A 16,070-nucleotide genomic window follows, 5' to 3' on the forward strand; every position below is an offset into this window, starting at 1 on the left:
TCATCCTCTGGCCCTGTGCCTGACAGTGCTTGGTTGCTATTCATGAGGATTCTAGTGGCTAATCTTTCAGAAGTGCACTGCCTATTTTTTTTCTCCCTGGGGAGCCGTGGTGGTGTCGTGGTTATGCATTAGGCTGCAAGGTCACGGTTTCAAAACTACCAGTTGTTTTGAGGGAGAAAGATGACACTTTCTATTCCAAGAAATAGTGACAACTTCAGAAACCCACAGGGACAGTACTACCCTGTCCTATCAGGTCTCCGCGAGTCATAATTGACTCAATGGTAGTGAGTGAGTGAGTGAGTCTGCTCTTGGTCTGAAAACGCCACTGAGACCTGTACACCATAGATGTCCCGGGTGGTATTGGAAATGTGGGAGAGCTTTCAGCATGGCAGTAACACCTAATCCACCTCAGTATGACAAAATGACATGAATGGGGCAGTAAATGACAGCCAATGCCAAATCTTCATGATTGTAAGGCACTCGGTTCTGTGGTATCAAATGTATGCTTTACAATCTTCCCTCCATTGATCACAGGTGTCTTCCTCTGCCCATACTTTCAGAAAGTTCCGGATCTCATCTTGAGGCTCTCTGGTCTTCCTTTGTCTGTGAATATCAGTCTCACTCCGTCCAAGGGAGCAAGTCTGGCTTTCAGGTGCCTGGAGGAGACAAGAGACCTGTGCTTGATCCACAGTGGCGTGTAGTTCTTGCTGCCACCAGGTGTCATGTGGAAAGCGAGTCCTGTGAGGTCTGATACTTTCCAGGTGTACATTCGCATGACTGCAGGGAGGGGCCCTGTGCTTGGACTCTCAGGCTGCGCCTCTGTAAGGTATCACTATCAGGCACAAGTCCTGAATTATTATCGTGAGGGGGTGCAAGGGCCTCCCTGTATGGGCCCACACTACCCCAGGACCAGAGCAGGCCCACCCACACACTGTAGGGGAGAGCGCTGAGCTCAGCTCTCCAGCGTGGTTGGCGTCCCTCTGACCTATTTTTCGATGGGCCTTTGGAGCATTTTGAATCTCCTGCAAACTTGGAGGGCTCGTTCTCTTTAAGTTTACATCTTGGGGAACTGTGCTGAAGAGTCTAGTCTGTAGCCTTTCCGGAAGACAATGGATCTTTTTGGCAGGTTGATCCTCCTCGTCTCCAGCTTGGCATCTCGCAGAGTAGTTGCCAGGGTAACAAGGGCTTGATTACATTGTTCTCTAAGGAGCATGTCTCCAAACCCACATCTCCTCCCGGAGGTGAAGTAGGACAAACTCAGCAGGTGCAGAATGAAAGGCTCCCTGGCATGCTTACCTTAGGAGAGAGGCAAGAGGTCACTTTGCAGTGATATCACATGGAAACTTCTTTTTTTGGACAAAGTAAAATCCATGTATCTCCTTACACTAATTCTGTCCTGGCTACTCAGACTCTCTACACTGACGGAGTCCGCTTCTCGTGCCAAATCTTGCCTTTCAGGGCACTGATGAAGTAGCCGCCTCAGCTTTTCCAATTATCTTTTTATTTTAATGTTAATGTTTCTAAATCTCAGAGCTGAGGAAAAGATCTGAATAATAATTATATCAGTGCCATTGAGGAAGGAAGAGAGCTGAACAGAAGATGCCAAAGGGCAGCTTGTTGAAGACAAAGTATTATCAGGACATGTGCAAAGGCCTGGAGTTGGAGGACCAAAGTCAAAGAACATGCTCAGCAGCTCTCAGGCTGAAAACCCTGACGAGGGAAGTAAGCCTTGAGTTGCAATATTAAAGGAGTCCAAGGGCAAGGTATGAAATGAGGTAGAAAGCATCCAACGAAGATAAAAGGAATTTACAGAATCGCTGTACCAAAAAGAATTGGTCAGCATCTACTCATTTCAAGAGGTAGCACATGATTAAGAGCTGATGGTATTGAAGGAAGAAGTCTGAGTTACACTGAAGGCATTAATAAGGTTCCAGGAACTGATAAAGAGCATCTGAAATGCTTCAATAAACTGAGGCAGCCCTGGAAGCACATACTTGTAGTGTTAGTCTGGGTACATTATGAAACGATTCCACAGAAACTCATATGTATATAAGAGAGGGTTTTATATAAAGGGTAAGTGTACATTAAGAAAGCATCCCAATCCAGTCCAGTCCAAGTTTGTAAGTCCAACATTAGCCCACATGTCCGACACCAATCCACAAAGTCCTCCTCCATCTCACAAAACAGATGCAATGATGCCAACTGCAGGAGGAAAGCCGAGTCAGTGAATGTGTAAACATCTCAGCGCTGGCAGGGGTCTCCACACAGCTGCTCCAGCACCCAGGGCTGCATTGGGGTAGGTCCATGTGGCTTCTCCTCTGGGATGTCTTGCAAGACATCCAGCTGATGCAGGGAACTGGCTAAGGCAGTTGCACCCTGGTCCAAACATCAGAGAGCAAGAGACCGGAGAACTAGAAAGGCCAAGTTTACTGAGCCATTTATCTCTCCTCCCTTCAATTAATCCCACATGTGTTTATCGGCCAGGTTGGCACAATAAATCTTAACTATCTCACTTGTCTATGCCAAGAAATCTGGAAGACAGCTACCTGGCCAACTGGCTGGAAGAGATCCATGTGTATGATCATTCCAAAGAAAGGTGACCCAACGGAATGTGAAATGTATCAAACAGTATCATTAATGTCATATGCAAGCAAAATTTTGCTAAAGAGAATTCAAAACTGTTGTAGCGGTACAGCATCAGAAAACTGCCAGGAATTCAAGCCCATCCATAAAAAGACGTAGGTATTATTGTTGATATCAGGTGGATTTAGGCTGAACACAGAGAATACCAGAAATAGGTTTACTAATTTTTACTGACTATGCAAAGGCATTCAATTATGTGGATCATAATAAACTGTGGGTAACATTGTTGAGAAGAGGAATTCTAGAACACTTAATTGTGCTGAAATGTCACCTTTTTAAAGAGGAATCTTTTAAAATAGACACTGGCCCCTGCACACACTCCCCCTCCCATTGCAATACTCTTTGTCCTGGTTGCATGTCATGTTCCTCACCATTCTTACCACTAACTCAAAATGGTATTAGATTGGGACACAGATTGAACTGTGTTCCCCTAAAATACGTGTCAATTTGATGGGGCCATGAATCTTGGTGGTTTGGTAGTTATGGAATGACATAAATTGGAAGTTTTGTAGTTTTGTAACCCCCCACCCACACACACACCCTATGTGTTCTGGTGTGATCAGTCAAGGTAAGAGAGTTCGGGTAGAAAGCAAGAGCACGCTTACTCAGGTTACAGTGCTAATATATTGCCAGGGGATTTTTTTCCTCTTGGAGTGTGACTGGTATCCTCTCTTACAAGAGATAGGCAGAAAAAGAGGAGCACAATGAGAGACTAGTTAGGAGTAGAACACATCCTTTGGACCCAGGGTCCCTTTGCGGAGAACCTCTTAGACCTAGCAGAGGATGATGCCAAAACACAGGGAGATCTCCAGGAGCATCTGCGTTCATAGACGTTTCAAGACGACAAGGACCTTCCCTAAAGCCCACAGAGAGAATGCCTCTCTCAGAGCTGGTGCCCTGAACTTAGACTTCTAACACCCTAAACTTATCATATTTCTTTTAGGGAAGCAGTAGAGGACGGACTCACACTGTGTTGCTTTTTTTGCTTTAATTTCTTGTCTGTCTTCTTTGCAATAAAGTTGCAGTTCTTTGGGCTAGAACCAGGCCTGGATTACAGCAGAGCCGAATGAATGTGCTTCATTTGAGCGTTTGCTTCAAATTTAGCGAGCACTCTTCCCAAATTTGAAGATGGAGCACAAGATACGGTGTCAGTGGCCTCCGATGGTAAGATGATTTCTGGCTGCCTTCTTAGCGCAGTAAACACAGTACCTGCTTTCATCGACACACATTGCAGAAATGAAATGAGTAAACAGAAGAAGAATTGGGGCTTCTTTTCTGAAATTCAAACTGCAGTGTGAGGCAGCTCTCAGAGCCAGAACCTGCTCTCTCCTTGGGCGTTTTTCAGCTTTACAAAGAGCCCCATCTGCCATCGTTCAGGTAGGTTCTTCAGCAAAGGCTGGCCTGGAGAAAGCAGTCCTAGTTTCCGGCTGACCCACATCCCTTAGGGAGCCACCTAAGTACCTCTAAACAAGAATGCTGAGGAATTCTGGTAGGATTTACTTGAGTAGTTCTTATGTTCCCTATGAATTAGCTGGGGCCATTCACCCATTTACATTCAACTTGTGCACAGGTTCCAAGAAGGCTACATTCACAGTCTTGTTCATTGCCGCTTCTTTACAAGGTGTCCCCCTCTCTCCCCTTGCTAGCTGGGTTTCCGCACAGTATGGCAGACACAGCATCCTTGGACTTGCTTCATGGTCGCTGTTTTCTAGAGAAATCACCCGTTCAAGCCCTACATTCTTACTGTGGACTATTATTTATTAGCTTTGTGAAACTGGGTGAATGATTTTAATTATTCAACCGTAAGCATTCTCATCTTAAAATAGAATACATAGAGAATTGCTTGTAAGGGTCTAAAGTGAAATATGCATAATAGGAGAATCAAATCCTAGAACCTCATGATTCAGTTCTCTAGGGATAGGTTAAGAACAACTTATCTATTTCCTTCCTTTCATTGTGCAATACTTATTGATGGGAGGGGTTCTTGGTACAATGCAATCTGGAGCTCCTGGGGGCGGGGCTGTGGGGGAGAAGCAATTTCAAAGTTACTGGTAGTCTTTGTGTTGTCTCGGGTAGAGCCCGGAGTAGAAACTCCCACTAACGGGCCCTTGGTGCTTGCTGAAGGCCAAGCGCCAGGAGGAAGGGTGAGGCAAAGGGCCTTGGAGAGTGTCCGTCATAGCAAAGCAACAGTAATTGTTAGCAACCTGGAACTCTTAGAGGGGCAAGAGTGGGAGAGGGCTCACACTGAGTGGTTGTGAGTTCACTTATACGGCTGTCCTAGGCCTGGCCTTGAGAAGAGGAAGCTAGCAAGCTTCTGTGTGACCTGACATGTACTACGAAAGCTGACATGTGACCTGACATGTGTTACGAAAGCTGACATGTGCTATGAAACTTTCATCTTCTTTTTTTTTTTTTAAATCCTGGACCTTCCAGACAAACGTGGTGGCACTGCGGGTGGAGGCCTAGTGAGGGCCATCCCCACCCTCCATTAGGTGGTCCATCTTCTCATTCGGGAAGGAGGTGGTAAGAGGTGAGCTGGCAGCAAGAATTGAAGACCATTCAAGCTGCCACAGAAATCTTTAGAAATACTGGAAAATCCGAGATGTCCCTCATTTAATAGGTTTGGCGAGGGCTCTGAGTACTTTAATGGAGGAGACTGGCTCCAGACAGCTGGACAAGTTGGGACATTCTGATTACTCACATAAAAATTTCTTTAGGTGGTAGCGTCTTGTATAATTTGGTGTCGAAGTCACTTGCTCAAGGATATAAAGGCTGGCCTGGCAATGGCATTTAGACTTAATTCTAAAAGTAAGGTTTTCACTCTTTCCCCTATCCCACGTTTCAGTAAAGTGCTGTACCCACCACTAGCTCTGTAGAGTGTCAGAGTCAGAGGAAAGATCCAGAGGCAACCAGGCGCCACATTACATGGTGACTCCCCTGAGTCACCCAAGGCAAGCAAGTCAGGGACCTTCTTGGGACTGGTCCAAATGTACTTTCGCTTAATTATTTTGGGGCCAAATCTCCAGGGATTAGCAAGTTCAAGTCCTTTTCTGCTCCAGTTCTTTTAAAATCTTGTTTATATGCTAATTTTACTCCACCCTTTGCTGGGGTTCTGTCATCTGTCAAGTAAACAGTGACCATAATGAGAAAAGAAACCAGAAATGCAAATGAGCAGAGACAAAGAGCGTGCGTTAAGCAGGAACCAGGTTAGCGGAAATATGAATTCCTGCTCAGAGCCACCTTGTCTCATATCTAAACCCACACCTTTAGTGTTTATTGACTCTGGCATCAGACGCTTTCCTTGCATTAGTAATGATACTGTGAATGTTTTATGGGGTGTAGAAGTCATGGTCACATTGAAACTCGCCCTCTGTGGATGGGGGATTCTTACACTTAATGAAATATGCAGTGAGTTTGAATCAGACTCTCATCTACTCCTACCAAGGACCTGAAGATTCTTGGGGGACGTTGGGGACTTTGGGCCTCTTTCTATTGCTAACAAACACTCCTCTTTATAGCTCCAAAGAAGTTTTAGAAAGTCCTCACCATTTCCAGTTTTGAATCCGTCTCCTCTGAGTCCCAGCCTCCTCTGGGGTGCCCAGGCATAGAGGTTGCTCCTTCTACATTGCACGCAGCATCTTCCCAGGAGAGGGGCTGACGTTCTCCTGGTGCTCACCTCCTGCTTCAGATCCCTGCTTGTTGGTGATCTAAGCATCCTCCCACACACACGGTGCTTGTCTAGTCGATTGGACTCAGGGGAACCCTGAGTGTGTCGGGGTGGAACTGTATTCCAGAGGGGTCTCGGGGGCTAGTGTCAGCAGTGGATCGTCCGGCCTTGCTTCCAAGGTTCCTCTGGAAGGATTCGGGCCTCTACGCTTTTGGCTAGCAGATGAACAGGAGCATCGTTGGCATCACACAGTGACACCAGTTTTCAGGTAGAGGTTCCTTTTCCTTCCAAGTGATGCCACTCACTAAAATCTTGTTCGCTTCCTCGCTGTCACTGATATCTGCCTAGCTCCTGGTTGGTCGCTTCCTTTTGTTGGTGATTTGGGGATGGCTCTCAGCTGTTGCCTCCGAGAGAGTCAGGCACAATCCTAGGATGCTGTGACACTTGTGGAGGTAATCACCTCAACATCCTGGTCTCCAAGGTCCCGGGCATTGCTACCTTTAATGTCCTTCACTCCCTCCCACTTCTATTGACCTCGATTTGAGCAATTGTCCTTAGTATCTTTCTTTACGACCAAATATCCAGTCCATGCAATCAGGCTCATGTGAAACAGGAAAAGGTAAGAAGTGGTTTATTAGGAGCTCAGGCTAACAGAGCATCTTAGAGCAATAAAGGCTGTTTGGTGGGTGCTCGCTTCATTTCAGTTTACAAGTAACATTTATACAATATTTTCTAATGATATCAATTATGCAATCCATCTAGGTGAGTAATAATTCTTAGGATACACGACAGGTCACAAAAAGCTATAAAATAGAGTTAGGACATAAAATGAATTCTATTATCTATTGTAGTGATATCCATTTTTTTTCCCAGATAACTACCCTTATCAATCTCAGACAAGGACAAGAAAAAAATGGAGAGGTCACCGTGACCCTGGGCCTGGTTCAAACAGTCCAAAATCTTGTTTGAACTCTTGGGAAGTAGCTAAAACATACAATGATAAAATATATGAAACACTCAATGAAATTAATTGATGCAAAATCAAAATGGCTACAGTCTTTCTCACACAATCTCTTTTTTCATAATTGCATTTTGATCTCACATGCACATTTTCTGCCTTGACTACTCCATTTTCTCATTTTTAGCTGCACTTTCCCGGCTCTGCCTTTTCCCTGCACAATCTCAAAGGTACATGAGATGACACGGAGATTTGAACTCCTCTTTAAGGAGCATCTTTGATTTCTTTCTAGTCTTGACATTGTCAGCATCTCCACTTGGTCAACTTAGAATCATTGTTATGGAACTTCTTTGCTACTGTACTTGAGTGGGGGAATATAGTGGGGAAAAATAATACAGTGGTACAGGTGTACATGTTGACAAGATCATGGTCTCCTATTTCAGCTGGTTTTCAATCTTTTGCCTTGAGTGAACATTCCCATTTTCTTCAGTGATTTTCAAGACTTATATATTTCTTCAAAATGTGTACTCTCACAGGACCATCACGAAAACTGAGGACATGAATCATAGATCAACGTTTTCTCATTTACCCTCATGTGGCAGATATTTTAGGGTATCTACCCAACAGCCAGCCTGCCCATTCTTCTTTGATAACAGATCCCAGATTTGGCTTAGGTAGTCTTCAGAGGGCGGCCTTCTGCCTAGGCCTTATGGAGAATGGTCATTGTTGCCATTGTGTCGACCAGCGGTTCTCAACCTGTGGGTCGTGAACCTTTTGGGGGACCAATGACCCTCTCATAGGGGTTGCCCAATTCATAACAGTAGCAACATTACAGTTATGAAGTAGCAAGAAAAACAATGTTATGGTTGGGGGGTCCCCACAACCCGAGGCACTGTGGCATGAGGAAGGCTGAGAACTACTGGGGTTGACTCTGGAGCATGGTGCCCCACAGGTGCAGCGGAGAGAGGAGAACTGCTCCCTGGGGCTTCGAGGCTGTAACCTTTGGATAAATCTCCAGGTTTGTTCTTGGGGCACTTTTGTGTGTGTGCAAGGACCTTTCGGAGAAATATAATTCCATAGCTTAATCCTATTATGACCATTTTCACTTTCCTTGCTAGTAATGATTTAGCCAGGGGAAGCGATTCTGACCATGGAGGTGCGTTGAGGGACTTGTGGAAACATTTGCTCCCTCTCAGAATTGTGTCATCTCTCCTGCTCTTCTGTGTACAGCCTGAGGCTGCTATAGCGATCCTTGGACCATGAGGGAACAGCGACAGGCTGAGGTTCTCAGCACAAGGATAGAGAAATGAGTCTGCATCCTTGAGGACATTGTGAAACCACTTATTTAACCAATGTTCTGACTATCCTACTTCTTAACTTCTTGATACATCTTATACATTGTATAAGATCATAAAGTTTATTTATTATTTCAGCTTCTCTCGTTTGAAAGTTCTGTTACTTGCAGACAAAAGCACTACCAATGCTATACTAACCTTTTCTTGTAATCCGAGATGTCCTCTTTGCTTTATGATCAATCATTTTTAATCTGTGCTCTTGATTGTGTTGAAACCCACCCTGCCACCATTTATTACCCCATCTGCCCTGCATTTTCTGCCTCTCCTGCTCTAGGTCTATCAACTTGCTTAAATGTTTTCCCAGGTTCAAAACTAACCTTGATGCCACAATTCAGTTGACTTCTAAATAAACCGCTCTGCTTCCTTTTGATGCAAACTTTTTAGAGTAGCCTGTACTTTCTGTTTTCACTTCCCGTTTGCTTTTAGAGTCCTTCAGAATGGTGACAGTGAGTGATCTCCTAACTGCTATATCCCATGGCATGTTTAAAATCGTATCTTACTTTTGGCTGTACCTCTGGCTGCATTTGATCCAAGTTACTGAAGCTCTACTATTTTCCTTTCACGCAGCCGCAATCTTCTGGTTCTCCTTACTTCCATGACCCTTTCCCTAAGTATCTTATAGATGGACACACCTAGATCTTCTTGCATCTTACATCTCGATGCCCTTCAAGGTTCCCCCGTTGACTCAGCTCGCTTCTCTTTTATATATTCTCTCTGAGTCATTACATTCATTTTCACAGTCCAAATGGTCACCTTTCAGTTAATGACATGCCAAACTCAGACCTCTTACCTGACCTTCAGATCCTTTTATTGAATGATTTACGAGAAATTTGGAAGCCAGGGTTGGACAGTGATGAAGGACTTGGGTGCTAACTGAAAGGTGGGTGGTTCAAGCCTGCCAGCCTCTCTAAGGGAGAAGGATATGTGGCAGTCTGCTTTGTTAAGAAGATGCCCAGCTTTATGGGACAGCGAAACTCTCTCCTGTAGGGTCACCATGAGTCAGGTTTGACTTACAAGCAGTGTTTTGTTTTGTTTTAACTAGAAATCTATATCATCTACTAATCACCAAGAAACACCCTTAAAGAATGCATTAAAGATCGCCTTTCCTTCCCCTCTCATTTAATCTATCACCAAAATGCAATTGGTTTTGCCTCCCACGTAGTTCTCAGTTCTATTTCTGCTTCTTTCTCTCCACAGTAACTTCCCACTGTGAGCCCTGATCACCTCCCTTCTCACTGCTACAATAGTCTCCTAATTGGGCTGCTAACTATAAGGTTAGCAACTCAAACTCATCAGGGCTCTGAGAGAAAAAGACGAGGTTCTCTGCCCCCATAAATCTTTGCAGCCTCAAAAATTCTAGGGAGCAGCTCTACGGTCTGCTTTGTAGGGCCACTATGGACCAGAATAAACTCCATGGCAGCGGGTAATTGCTCTTTCCATCACCATAACTTATTTTTAAAGCAGTTCTAGTGTCATACAGTTTACATATCATACAATTCAATAGTTCAATCACATCGAGAAGAGTTGTACAATCATCACCACAATCAGATTTAGCACATTTTCTTCAAGCTTGTACTCATTGTTATTAGCTCCCCATTTTCCCCCAACCACCCCTGCCATCCTCCCAAGGACCCATTAATCCGGTTACTGTCCCTATAGATTTACATATCCTGGATTTCATATATAGAAAAATATTAAAAAACTAAATAACAATTAACAACAAAGTTAACAGATACAAATCTCAATTGGAAAGTCTGGTAGATTATTATACGTCAACCAGACACTCCCAGCTAAGGGTGAGTCAAACCTATCAATCAGGTCATAGCCTGATGCAGCATCCTTGATGGTGTGGCCTTCTCACAAGAAGGACCCGGACTCTGCCCCTCTCTCTCTGCCATGGACTCTGAGAGCTGCACCCAACACACAACTCTGCACCCACCAGCCTGTGACCCTCCTACATCATTGCATGTGGCTGTGTGAGTCTGAAGAGGGATTTATGGACTGATATTAGACTTGTGGATTCAAGTTGAACTGGGCTGGGATGCTGTCCTGATATATAATTACTTCTTGATATTGAGTTCTTTGTGATACATATGTGAGTGTCACTGGATTTGTTTCTCTCGTAAATCTGGCCTAACACAACAAGAATGAAGAAAATATTAAAAATGAACAGATTTAAATGGGTCACAAGGGAGATCAAATGATAGGGTGCTAAATGTTAACCTAACTCCATCTGCAACAATCCACTTTCCAGGGCATTCTGCATGTAACAAGGCCATTCACAGCCCTGGCCCAAGGTCAGAGGGGACATCCAGGTGTATGTCCTGTTAATTAAAAAACAAACCCCAAACCGAAACAAAATTGAAACAGTTTTAAACTGGGTCAGAAGGGAGACCATATGATATTACATTTTCCCTGTCTCTGCCCTAATTCTCTTTGTAATGCTCTCTGTCACATCCCTCAACTGCGATCAGAGGGGCTTCACCCAAGGCTTAATTCATGTGTGAAAATGGATTTTGGGCTTCCACGGTTATCCATAGCCTTCTGCACACCACGTGCTCATAATTTAATCTCTGACACCACTCCCTCCTTTAGATTTGGATTAGAATATTTATAATCCTTGAATCACACAGGCTGGTGTGCTTTTCCATGTGGACTTAGTTGATGTCTTACTTGGATGGTTGCTTGTTTGAAAACAAGTCTTTTAGACTCCAGATGCTATTCTTTCTGATTGCTGGGCACCATCTAGTTTCTTCACCACACTTTGCTATAGCACCCGCATCTTTAGTGATATCTTCCTGAGGGCATCAATTTCTACTTAATCTCCTTTAGCTCACCCTTCTGAGAGTCTGCAGAAGATGGTATCTTCATGCAAGTTTGACCAAGATCTGTCACTGACTGAATGCTTTCCATGGCTAAGTGATTTCCCCACCACACCCCAATGGGATGAAGTCTGTGTTCCTTAATATAGCATATGTTTTGATACAGAACAGATAGAAGATACAGAACAATTTCTTCATGATCGACCCCTACTTATCTTCTTGTATTCCACCCTGCAATTTATTCTCCAATACATATTGTTGCTAGTTCTCTATATGTCTTTAGGATCTATCAGCATGCACAGTACACACTTTACCTAATTAATTCTCTAAAAGTAGAGTCCATTTCTATCACGTCTACAGTAAGATTGCCATTTCTAGCAGGGCACTACCATATTCCATTGTAGTTTCTGGGCTGCCAATGATTAGCCCATAGTACAGTGGTCCTCAACCTTCCTAATGCCGCGACCTTTTAATACAGTTCCTTATGTAGTGGTGACCCGCAACCATAAAATTATTTTTGCTGTTACTTCATAACTGTCATTTTGCTACTGTTATGAATTGGGCGACCCCTGTGAAAGGGTCACTAGATCCCCAATGGGGCCGCGACCCACAGTTGAGAACTGCTGTCATAGTAGATATTCCTGGCCCATAGTCATATTTCCTCATTGCTTGGGGCATTTAATCTCCTGGATCTGAGAACTGCTTGTGTAGCTGCCCCGTCCCTCTCTTCCCATTCACCCTCTAGTTTTTCAACTCAAGGCTGGAAGCATGAACTAAGAAATGTGCCTCTCACTGACCCACCCAAGGGGAGGGTATTGTTTATGTCTCCACAGGGAAAGAGGGACCAGACTTCAACCCAGTGCTCCAAGATGTGAATGCAACATGTAGGCATGGAGTAGGGAACCAATGGCCCCAATCCCAACTATGTGGACACATGCCCCTCTCACCAGAAGAATTTACTTAAGAGGATGGCACTGAATCTGCAGCTCGGGAAAGGGACATATCTAATCAGAGAACATGGGAGCAGATGAAGGGAAAGGAAGACAGAGTGGAACACATCCTGGCCCACCAGACCTTGAGGATGATGTTCCAACTCAGAGCAGCCAGTCCATAGAGAAGACCACATGGCTGACCCCACTATGAGACACGACAACCCTTAGTGACCCAAAGCCCTACAGGGACCAACACTGGAGACAGTGTGGGAATTGCGAGTGATCTGATCCCACCACACCGAGACAAAACACTAAAGGGGTGCAACAGAACAGCAAGGGAATGGAGCAGTGATGTCCTCAGGGAATGCTGAATGGGACTTTGGGGCCAGGGCTTGGTGCCCCAACAGACTGGACTGGAAAACACCTCTAAAGGCCAACAAACAGTCCTTGAACTAACTATAAGCTTTTCTTTCTTATTGTGTTTTTTTTTGTCATTAGTTTGTTGTTGTTATATATTATTGCTTGGTTTTGCTCTGTCTTGTTTTTGTGCATGTTATTATCTCCGCAGGTCTGTCTAAATAAGATAGGCTGGGTGAACAATCTGGAAGAGATATCAATGGGACCGACAGCCCCGGGGGGATATGGGAGATGGGGAAGTGGGGGGAAAGGTAGTGGTGTTAACAAACCAAGGGACAAGGGAACAACAAGTGATCCAAATCAGTGGTGAGGAGTGTGTGAGAGGCTTGGTAGGGCTTAATCAAGGGTAAGGTAACCAAGAGGAATTACTGAAACCCAAATGAAGACTGAGCATGGTAGTGAGACAAGAGGAAAGTCAAAGGAAATAGAGGACAGAGCTAGGAGGCAAAGGGCATTTATAGAGGTCTAAATAAAGGCATGTACATATGTAAATATATTTATAAATGAAGATGGGGAAATAGATCTATATGCATATATTTATAGGTTTAACATTAAGGTAGGAGAAGGACACTGGGCCTCCACTCAAGTATTCCCTCAATGCAAGAATAATTTTTTCTATTAAACTGGCATGCTATAATGCTCACCTTCCTGACACAACCGCTGAAGACAAATGGGTGCATAAGCAAATGTGGTGAAGAAAGCTGATGGTGCCCAGCTATCAAAAGATATAGCTTCTGGGGTCTTAAAGGCTGGAAGGTAAACAAGCGGCCATCTAGCTCAGAAGCAACAAAGCCCACATGGAAGAAGTCCACCAGCCTGTGCGATCACAAGGGGTTGAAGGGATCAGGTATCAGGCATCATCAGAACAAAAAAATCGTATAATTGTGAATGAGGGGGGGAGTGCAGAGTGGAGACCCAAAGCCCATTTGTAGGCCACTGGACATCCCCTTATGGATGGGTTTCTGGGAGGAGAAGAGTCAGTCAGAGTGCGATATAGCAACGATGAAATATACAACTTTCCTCTAGTTCCTAAATGTTTTCTTCTCTACACCCCACCCCCTGCCCCACTATTATGATTCCAATTCTACCTTGCAAATCTGGCTAGACCAGAGGATGGGCACTGGTACAGATAGGAACTGGAAATATAGGGAATCCAGGGCAGATGATCCCTTCAGGACCAGAGGTGTGAGTGGTGATACTGGGAGGGTGGAGGAGGGTGTGTTGGAAAGGGGGAACCGATTATAAGGATCTACATATAACCTCCTCCCTGGGTGGGTGAAGGGAGACATCAGACAGTGCAAAATATGACAAAATAATAATTTATAAATTATCAAGGGTTCATGAGGGAGGGGGACTGAGGAGGAAGGGAAAAATGAGGAACTGATGCTAGGGGGTTGGGTGGAGAGCGGATGTTTTGAGAATGATGAGGACAATGAATGTACAAATGTGCTTTACACAACTGATGTATGTATGAATTGTGATAAGAGTTGTATGAGCCCCCAATAAAATGATAAAGAAAAGTAGAAATGTGCCTCTGAGACCACATTATCTTAGTTCCCACAGTTCCTACCCTTCTGTAGTCCTCACACTGCTTCATCTCTCCTCTGGTATTAGAATAACAGGAGGGTTTCTACATCAATACACACATAGGAAATCATGAAAGCTATGTATGATTCTGGGATTATTTGCATAAAATTTGCATGTACATAAGTAAACTATTATGTTTATTTTTCAATTACTACAGAAGGTTTGTTTTCTGCTTTTCTTTATTTGCCTACTTTCATTGCCTCAGAGTTTCTGATAAGACAAGAAAGAAGGTAATTAGTGGAACTGGAAGAGGTTGAGGAACGAGACAGCTCCCATCGAAAATTCTGCTTCTCCCGGGTGTTTGCAAGAGCCCCGGTGGCATAGTGGGTCAGCTAAGGCTCTTTCATAAACTTTCGATATAGTCTTTGACTTCATCTAACCAAAAAGAGTTCGCAGAGAAATTCAAGGGGAGGGCTTTGTTGTTGTTAGGTATTTTTTTCTTTCCTTTTTTTAGCCCAGTGCCCAGAAAACTAAATGCAGACATCCCTGAGTGAAATGGCAACACTAACCTGAGAAAGGCAGCACGCAAGGACAAGGGCAGAGGAGCACTTCCAGACTCCGTGCTTCCTCCCAACATTGCTGCAGCGACGGGAATCATGAGCACACCTCTCGGGAGGGGCAGGGAGCTCCGAGTCACCCTGCGTTGCTCCCGGGTATGCTGACACGTGCCGCCTCACATGGACCCAGTGTGACTGTGAGCTGTCCAAATGTGCGTCTCCACGTGGAAGCGAATGGAATGCACCATTCCACGGCTGTGCTGCAGCAGGGTCCTGGCCCTTTGGTACCAGAGGAAAGGAGGCGGGGGACTGCTAATGGCAGTGTGGGGTACAGGCAATGGGTAGGTGAAGGGCCTTGCAGATACCTGGAGCCTGACGCTGTAGGATGGGGAGCAGGGGGCTGAAAGGTCTGATGGGGGCATATTTTCCTATCTCTAACCCCAACCTTTTCTTACCCCATCCTGCTCCAGGGGCACCCAAAGTCTCACCGAGTGCAAATGTGGCTCCCTTTGTCTAAGAAAATCTTATTCTGTTTTTGATTTTAGGAAAGTATGTTGCTGCAAACTAGATTATCACCTAAAATCGTACAAATTACATATGAGCCACCAAATCCTTCACACAGGAGATTTAAAGTCTTAAAGTTAACAGCAAAACGCCTCAGTTCACTTCATGACGTAACCAAAATTACAACCCCCAAGTCCATCTACAGGATCTCCTGGAAAGGTGGCGGCTCCTGCTTTACAGGGACACACGATAGAGACACTCTCTTTTCTGCCTCTGCACTTGGCTGATTCCATGCAGTGGCTGGGCGCATGGAAGATCTTGGCAGCACACGCGGAGAGGGGCGGCACAGCGGGGGTAGTTGAAGATAACAAAGAAAAGACCCCGAGTCTGAGGAATGGCCCTGAACTGTTGAATCGACCATGCCCAGGACTGTTTTTCTGTTGAACTTTTAGCTGAGATTGCTTTTTCTTTTAACCTATTTTGGGGTCACACGGCAAAATGCAACACATGGGTGGGGGTTAGGCTGTGCAGAAAGAATAAAGAGCCATTCTTTCCCGGGAGCAGCACCTCATGGTTTCTTGAGTCTTGTGGGTGGACCTCGCTCAGTGCCCTGAGGGATTCTCTTGGGGAAGGTGTGCAGCAGCGGCCAGTCTATGTCCAGTTTCACAGTCAGCAAGGGTTGGGTAAG

This window comes from Tenrec ecaudatus, chromosome 1, assembly GCF_050624435.1.
Source record: "Tenrec ecaudatus isolate mTenEca1 chromosome 1, mTenEca1.hap1, whole genome shotgun sequence".
In the NCBI taxonomy this organism is placed as follows: Eukaryota; Metazoa; Chordata; class Mammalia; order Afrosoricida; family Tenrecidae; genus Tenrec; species Tenrec ecaudatus.